This window comes from Loxodonta africana, chromosome 14, assembly GCF_030014295.1.
Source record: "Loxodonta africana isolate mLoxAfr1 chromosome 14, mLoxAfr1.hap2, whole genome shotgun sequence".
NCBI classification, from domain to species: domain Eukaryota; kingdom Metazoa; phylum Chordata; class Mammalia; order Proboscidea; family Elephantidae; genus Loxodonta; species Loxodonta africana.
Genome location: NC_087355.1, coordinates 43635053 through 43644223, shown reverse-complemented (window position 1 = coordinate 43644223; position 9171 = coordinate 43635053). Strand labels below are relative to the sequence as shown.

The window sequence follows — 9171 nt, the reverse complement described above, 5'->3', positions numbered from 1 at the left end:
CAAATATATGATCTCCTTTTTGGAGACCCTTCTGTGAAGAGAGGTGATACTGCGCCTTCCAAGACCTTTTTGCTACACTTGGCCTGTATTTAATAACTATAAGATGGTAACCACGGATAACCATTTCAAATCTCCTCCTCTCCTTTGCTTATATCGTGTGGCCCTAAATGATTCAGCAGAACAAACATTACAGAGAAAAAAACACAAAGGAGATGAAAGTCTGCGTTTACTTCCCTTGGCCAGGTGTACAATGTAAATTCCCAGGAAGACAATGTGTGCTGCTTGTTAACCCTCCGAAGAACGTTGGCCTAGAAGTCGGTAAACAGGCAGGGATATGAAATGTTTGTCTTTGGGCAATTACCCTCATGACTGTTTTCTCATCTGTAAAATGGGATTACCAATATGTGCCCTTAAAAAAGTAACAAGGGATAATTGGTTGTGCAAGTACTTTTGAGATAATGATGTACACATATATAAATGGTTATTGATTATACTTTTAATCTATCTGTCTGTAATTTGAATTTGTAAACATATGTAAACAGTGTCACTCGGTTTAAAGTATTTTTGAATTTCCCTTTTATCGTTGGGCTATTTAAAAATGAAGATGGAAAACCACTCATCTGTCCTATAGGGTTGCTATGAGTCAGAATTGACTCGATGGCAATAGGCTTTGGACCCTTAATTGATTTTGTGTTCTGGTTAAAGAGCATTTGAAGCGTCTTCCATAACACTTTTTTCCCTTCTTTCCCCTCCTGAGCTTGTGAACAGGTACATGGTGTTTGAAATATCAGCTTTGTTACTAATGAGCTGATTTGGGGATGGGGGACCAAAAATGAATACTACGGCTTCCTGGACCCTTCCATCTCTGCTTCCTTTCCCAGGGCCTAGACTTTAGTCCAGCTGACAAAAAACTTCAGTTTGCGGAACTGATACAGTGACCCAGAATCACTGCTCTCCATGGTCCATAGCAGAGAGGGAGGCAAGAGAGGGCAAAACCTCTAGTGCTTACAGGTTTATAATAAATTTCAGCCACCAATCAGGCAACTCTCCTGTTGGGAAGCTATGAACAAGGGGTGGTGTCTGAGGGTAGGGCTGTTAATCAACTGCTCTGGATTTCAATTCTGGATGATACCTCTGGGCCATTTAAAATATGTGGGGCGTGTTTAATTATCATAATGTATTTAGAGGAGATGCTACTAACTTTTGGGACCTTGAAGTTCAGGGATGCTAAATATTGAGTAATGGAAAAGTTCACCAGCTCAGTGAAAAGTTTTCTTCCCCCACTCAAACTCTAAAAGCATCTCCAACTTCCAGTAGAAGTTCTCCTACATAGAAACATGAGGCTAGGCCACAAAGGAGATTTCCCTCTAGTCTTTATGCGTATCCGTGTTTTTGGTATCAATAGATTTTACTCTAAGTGTGAAGGTCTTTAAAAAAAAAAAATACTGCTTAGAATATAGGTTCTTTTTTTTTTTATTAAAAAAAAATATATTTTCTCCCAGAATAACTAAAATGACATTAATGGAAAATATGGACACCTATTTTATTATATTTGATATTCTGGAGATATTTCTTACTGAAGACATAAATATACAGTCCTATAGCTATCTTATTTTTGCATAATTTGATCCTGTATTATATTTGGAAACCCTGGTGGCGTAGTGGTTAAGTGCTACGGCTGCTAACCAAAGGGTCGACAGTTGGAATCCACCAGGCGCTCCTTGGAAACTCTATGGGGCAGTTCTACTCTGTCCTATAGGGTCACTATGAGTTGGAATCAACTTGACTGCACTGGGTTTTTTGGATTATTATGTGGTAGAAGTATTAAGTATCTTTGCAGCAATAGAGTGAGGTGGCGTTGTCGTTAGCTGTTGTCCAGTCAGCTCCTGACGCGTGGTGACTGCATGCACAATGGGATTGGACCATTGTGAGCCATAAGGTTTTTACTGGCTGGTTTTTCAGAAGTAGATTGCCAGGCCTTTTTTCCGAGTCTGGAAGCTCCGCTGAAATCTATTCAGCATCATAGCAACACACAAGCCTCCACTGACGAATGAGTGGTGGCTACACTTGAGATGCATTGACTGGGAATCGAACCTGGGTCTCCCACATGGAAGATGAGAATTCTGCCACTAAACCACCACTGTCCCCAATGAGATATATATATTTTCATGAAAAAGAAAAGATGATTTCTTAGATTCCCTCTTAATTTTTAAAATGTTAAACAATGGAAAGATAAATACTCTGTACTTGGGGTTTAGCGGACTTTGTTATTTGAAAGATGAAGACGATTTCATAAATAAGAGACTCTTGTAAATTGCAGGGTTTGCAAACCAGTGCTCATGGAGAATGACAAGAAGAATAAAGTAGCTTAGTTCTCCTATAGTAGTATTATGTGCTGAAGTAGTTACAAAAATTGCAGGTTAATTATATTGAACAACTTTAATTTTGGCAAAGATTAAAGGAAGATGGTATAATCCAAAGATAATTTGTTTTACAAATTTAAATATTAACAGTATGACTCAAATATTTCAGGGTGCACAGTAATAAATTATGTGGATATCTCTGGCAAAGTCCTGATTGTATAGTATAGCTTATAACCTGCAGAAGTTGACTGGACTGAAAGCTCTAGACTTGGCTGCAGCAGTAGGTTTGTTGGGTTATATGATATTTCCAGGCATCAAAATTTCCTTATCTCTTAAAAGAAAGGGTTGACGATTTATTGCTCTCTAACATTTTTCTGAACTAGAACAATATGCCTGAGCATTTTACTACATTTTCATTAGGCACAGTGACTCAGTACAGCACTGAATCTCTCTGGGCAGTGGCATGTCATATTTTTTCACAATGGGAAGGTATAATTTGAAAAAGAACCCCCCAGCTTCTGATACAGTTTTGTTTTTGTTCCTAAGGGCCCATTCTTTGTCTCCTCTCCTTCCCTCAACATTGCTTTCCAGTCCTGCCACCACACACACATTTGGAAAACACTGGACTAAATGATGTATAGAGTCTTTTTTAGTACCAAGATAGTCTACATAAATTTAGCATTTGAAAATGAATAAAGTGGGGGAAAACCCGCCAAACCAAGGAAAAGGAAAGCAACAGAAGACTTGGAGGCATACCTCTTGTGTAGGACTAAGAACTTGGTTTGGCCTTTGTTTCAGGTGTCTGAAAATAGAGCAATTAAGGTGCTCTTCGTTTTCCACAATAGCCAGGCAATAGGTGCTACACAGGATCCACACCTGCTGGACTAACTTCAGGAAGGGAGGGGACAGGATGTAGTCTTGCTTATTCATTGATTGGAGTGATCAAAACCAGGGCTTTGAACCGGTTCAGTCATGGCCAACAAAGCGAAACTGGAACAGACCTGAATTTTTACAATTTGGGTGATCCGGAGTGGTAATCGAAATGGGAAAAATTATAGGTTGAAACTCTGGAATGGGAAACGCGGAAGAAGCACAGTGAGTCCTTTGAGGAAATGAATATGTGAGATTGGATTATTGCTAGGACTATGGTGAGCGACACTTTGAAAGCGGCCCATTGTGCCGCCATCTTTGAGTGGTGAACCTCTGTTTCCCATGCTGCTCGGAATCCCTCAAGCAAGAGATTTGGTGGCTATGCAGTGCCTGTGCTACCCTTGTTTTCTAAAAGAGAGATTAAAATTTCTAGCAGGCCTTCCACCAGTAATTTTTCGCATTTTGGTTACCGTTCCACCTCACCAAATTCTAAAAATTCGAGTCTGTTCTGGTGTTGTTTCCTTGGCCATGACCGAACCAGAAGAACCAATTTTAAGCCCTGGTCATAACTATACCTTAAGATCCCAGTCATTGCATATTCACTAAGGTCCCAGTGACTGAGGAACCCTTGGCGTTGGAACTTCCTCTCTTTCTCCTGGATCCATGAACGAGAGAGGGTAGCCCTATGCTGGGAACTCTCCCAGACCTTGTCTGATGCATCTATTCACTTAAACCCTTTCTGGTTATGATAAATGGGTAACTGTAAGTATAGGGGAAGGAGCCTTGGTGGCATGTTGGTTAACGTGCTCAGCTGCTAACCCAGAGGTTGGTGGTTTGAACCCATCAGCCCCTCCAAGGGAGAAGGATGTAACAGTCTGCTTCCTTAAAGATTACAGCCTTGGAAACCCTATGGGGCAGTTATTCTCTGTCCTGTAGAGTTGCTATAAGCCAGAATCAACTCGACAGCAATGAGTTTGGGTTTTTGGGTGAGTTATAAGCAGTAGTCTCTGTGAATTTCGTGAGCCGTTATAGAGAATTAACGAACTCATAAGGGGCATTGAGACTCTGACTGGGCTTGGAGTGGCTAATTCAGAGGAGGGCTACCCAGGCAGTCATAAAGACGGAGTCCTAACTCATGAGGAACTAGTTTTGGGTAGCTGGGTGACAGAGCAAGGCTCCACGGGCAGTTAGTGTGACCTATCTCAAGGAGGCTAGAAGAAGAGAGACGGGCTGGTCTGAAGGTGGGAGTTGTGCAGACTCATGAGCCTGTGGCTGGTTCTTGATGACCTGGCCTTGGGTGACAGGGGTGTTTTAGCCTAACTCTGGGTGGCTAGGGTGAGAGAGGAAGTTCCACAGAAGTGGCTGGCAGTGAGGATCTTGGAGATGTGGGAAGATGAAGCCTGGATCCATTTCCAGGAATTTAATTCATGCTCATCCTTGCCACTTTACTAGCAGTTAGTGACAGCATCACACCTCTGAAAATCTAATATGTTTAAACCAAAGAAGAATATTTCAGGAAATTCCATGACATCTAACATATGCAAAAATACATGGGCTCTGTGGTTAGAAGAACTTCATATAAGACTTAGAGTGATGAAATGGCAGTAGGAAGTTAGTGAGGAACTCCAAAGGGATGGCAAAGAAACTAAAAATTTGAGAGATGTATTAGTTTTCTATTCCTGCTGCAACAAATTACCAAAAATTTAGTGACTTAAAACAACCCAAATTTATTATCTTGCAGTTCAGTAGTTCAGAAGTTTTATGTGGATCTCATTGGGCTAAAGTCAAGGTGTCAGCAAGGCTCATTCCTTTTTGGAGGCTCTAGGAGAGAATTATATCCTTGTCTTTCCACCTTCTAGAGGCTACCCACTTCCTTGGGTCATGGCCCCCTTCCTCCATCTTTAAAGCCAGTAACATTGCATCCCTCTGACCATTCTTTGGTAGTTACATCTTCCTCTGACCACACCTGGGAAAGGTTATCCATTTTTCAAGACCCATACAGATAATCCAGGATGATTTCCCTATTTTACTGCTCTTTAGCTAATCACATCTACAGTGTCCATTTTGCCATGTAGGGTATTTACAGGGTTTGGGAATTAGGTCTTGGACATCTGTTGGCCGTTATTCTTCCTTCCACAATGCAGATTAAAAATCCATATTTGATGCAGTAAAGAGCAAAATTGATATTATTGTGGTGGTGTTGTTGTTAGGTGCCGTTGTGTCAGTTGCAACTCATAGCAACCCTATGTACCCCAGAATGAAACACTGCCTGGTCTTGCACCATGCTCACGGTTGTTGTCATGCTTGAGCCCATTCTTGCAGCCACCGTGTCAGTCCATCTTGTGAACGGTCTTCCTCCTTTCCACTGACCCTGTACTTTACCAAGCATGATGTCCTTCTCCAGGGACTGATCCCTTCTGTCAACATGTCCAAAGTATGTAAGATACAGTCTTTCCATCCTTGCTTCCAAGGAGCATTCTGGTTGTACTTCTTCCAAGACAAATTTGTTCAATGTTCCTCGCCAACACCACAATTCAGTGGCATCAGTTCTTCTTTGGTCTTCCTTATTCATTGCCCAGCTTTCGCATGGATATGATGCGATTGAAAATACCATGGCTTGGGGTAGGCGCACCTTCATCTTCAAGGTGACATCTTTGTTTTTCAACACTTTAAAGAGGTCCTTTACAGCAGATTTGCCCTATGCAGTGCATCTTTTGATTTCTTGACTGCTGCTTTCTTGGCTGTTGATTGTGGATCCAAGTAAAATGAAATCCTTAACAACTTCAGTCTTTTCTCTGTTTAGCATTGGCTTATTGGTCCAGTTGTGAGGATTTTTGTTTTCTTTATGTTGAGGTGTAATCCATACTGAAGGCTGTAGTCTTTGATCTTCATCTGTAAGTGCTTCAAGTCCTCTTCACTTTCAGCAAGCAAGGTTGTGTCATCTGCATAACGCAAGTTGTTAATGAGTCTTTCTCTAATCCTTTTTTATGCCCTGTTCTTCTTCATATAGTCCACCTTCTCAGAGTATTTGTTCAGCATACAGATAGAATAGATAGGGTGAAAGGATACAACCCTTTCCTGACACATACCTTTCCTGTCTTTAAACCAATCAGTATCCCCTTGTTCTGTCAGAACAGCTGCCTCTTGATCTATGGACAGGTTCCTCGTGAGCACAATTGGGTGCTCTAGAATTCCCATTCTTCCCAGTGTTACCCGTATTATTGTAGAAAGTTTAATCAGTGTGGAGAAAAGATTTGAGAATCTCTCCTAGTAGAATTTAGAAAATCGTAAAAAGCTCATGTTATATGGAGGACAAAGTATGAACTTCACCATATAGATATTTGAAGTTGCCAAAGAAGAAACCAGAAGGTAGATAATTGTTTCTAAAGAAGAGAACTGATCATTTCCTGAGCTGGAAAAGAACTATAAATGCAGATAAAAGGGCTTCTCTTCTTAGTAAGACACGATAGCTAAAAAACACACAAATTATAATGATTTTAAAATATCCTTCACATATCCAAAAAAAAAAAGCATGTTACTATCAGGAAACAAAAATTAGGTTGGTCTCAGTTCTTTTTTGCAGTGTTAAATGCCAGAAGACAACAGCAACATTTTTAGAACTTTTTTCCCCCTTTGTAGTTTGTATTTCTTATGTGATGGTAACAAAAAACCAGTCCTAAGTTTATAAAGGACACCAAACTACGCTGCTTGTTTTTTGGGGGGAAAACAAAAACTAAGATGTACACAAACCAACTGAATAATAATGCAATTTGAACACAAAAGCCATGATCTAAAAAAAAAATGTAGCAAAACGAATGATAATGCACTAGATTCCTAGAGTATAGAGGTAACTCTAAATAATTATGTTAAGTCTAGTTAAAAATTGACTGAAAAAGTAAAAACTTGCTTGCATTAAGAGATATAAAATGTAAAAATGAATTCAGTAACAATTTAGATTTCATTAAAAATTTGAGATCTTCTGGTTTGTTTATGCTAGAGGTAAAATCTGGTAATCCAAGGGTACTAATAGATATAAATATATCTAAATGGGTCAGTAAATTCTGACCAATGGGCAAAATCTGGCTAGCTGCCAGTTTTTGTACAACTCATGAATGAAGAGTAGTTTTTACATTTTAAAATGGTTGAACAAATAATCAAAATAATACTTGGTGACATGAAAATTATATGAAAATTCAGATTTTATTGTTCATAAATAAAGTTTTATTGGAATATAGCCACACATTTGTTTACGTGTTATCTATTGCTGCTTTTGTACAGCAGGGTTGAGTAGTTGCAAAATCAAAACAAAACAAAGCAAAAAAGCCCGAACCTGTTGCTGTTGAGTTTATTTCGACTCATGGAGACCCCATGTGTTGCAGAATAGAACTGCTCCATAGGGTTTTCCTGGCTCTAATCTTTACAGAAGCAGATTACCAGGACTTTCTTCCACAGCACTGCTAGGTGGGTTTGAACTGCCAATCTTTAGGTTAGTTGTTGAGTGCAAACCATTTCCGCCACCCAGCAGAGACATGTGGCACCCTCATTGCTTTGCAGCTGCTGCTCCGTGCGTATATTAGTTTCCTAGGGCTGCCATAACAAATTACCACAAACTGGGTGGATTGAAACAACAGAAATTTATTCTCTCACAGTTTTGGAGGCTGGAAGTCCGAATTCAGGGTGTCAGCAGGGCCATGGTCTCTCCAAAGGCTGCAGGGGAAGATTCTTCCTTGTCTCCTACAACTTCTTGTAGTCCTAGACATTTCTCGGTTTGTGGCAGCATAACTCTCATCTCTTCCTCCCGTGTCACGTGGCGTTCTTCCCTGTGTGTCTCTCCGTATCTCTTCTCTTTTTATAAGGACAGCAGTCATATTGGATGAGATCTCATCCCACTCTGGTATAACCTCATGTTAACTAATTACATCTGAAAAGACCGTATTTTTACGTAAGGTGACCCTGACAGATACTGGGGGTTAGGACTTCAACATGTCTTTTTGTGGGACACAGTTTAAGCCAAAATAGTGCACTGCATATTGCCTTGACACAATTATAACTTTCGGTTTGCCTCTTGGCCCACAGTGCCTACTATACATATTATCTGACCTTTTACAAAAAAAGTTTGCCAACTGCTGCCCTAAACTATAAACTTTAGTGCATAAAATTAAACTTTTCTTTTTAATTCAAGGGATCCAAATCTACTGAATTATTGCCCTTAAATGCTTTACTTACCCCAATGTCTCTTTGGTTTTATATGGTTTGGGGTTAAAACCAAGAATTATTATTATTGTTATTCTTCACATGTAATAGTCCACATTTTATCTTTTCGGCCTCTGTGCCTTAAATGTGCCTTAGATGAAACAAAATCCATATAAAGATTTTAGAATTTCATTTCCAAGGACAAAAATCAATTAGTTAATACTGCAACTTTTTCAGGAAGCATTAATGAATACCTAACTATTCTATGCCAAAATTCTCTAAGTGTTTCTAGAGATAAGCATGTACAATATGTAGTAAGTGATTTATATGTCAATCAGTTAATCATCAAAGATATATCTGGCAGGTGGAGATAAATTTTACAAAGGAAGTGGTATTAAAGTGAGATCTTGAAGGATGGCTAATGGATTCAACGTAGATAAGGCTAAGAGTAGGTAAAATTTGAGATATTGAATGTAAGAATTGCAAAGCCACCAATCTGTCAATAGGATGCTATGGTTGAGAAATGGTAAGAAATTCAGTGGCTAGAGCATAAATTTGGGGAAAAGTTGCTGGAGCTGAAGCATAAGGCCTCCTGGGCCCAGACTGAAAAGGCCCTTATATATCATGCAAAGCAGCTTTCATCTTCTAGGCAATAAGGATCCATTTAAGGTTTTCAAACAGTGGAGCAGATTGGTGCTTTAGAATCGTGGTTCTCAAACTTTTTAAAATATAACATATGCTATAA

The 9171-nt window shown here is 39.6% G+C and overlaps 1 protein-coding gene across 4 annotated transcripts in view; it reads left to right on the top strand.

Annotated features, from left to right (window-relative positions):
- TRIQK (triple QxxK/R motif containing) overlaps positions 1-9171 on the top strand; it is an 83255-nt gene that overhangs the window by 1331 nt on the left and 72753 nt on the right. The window lies entirely within an intron of this gene.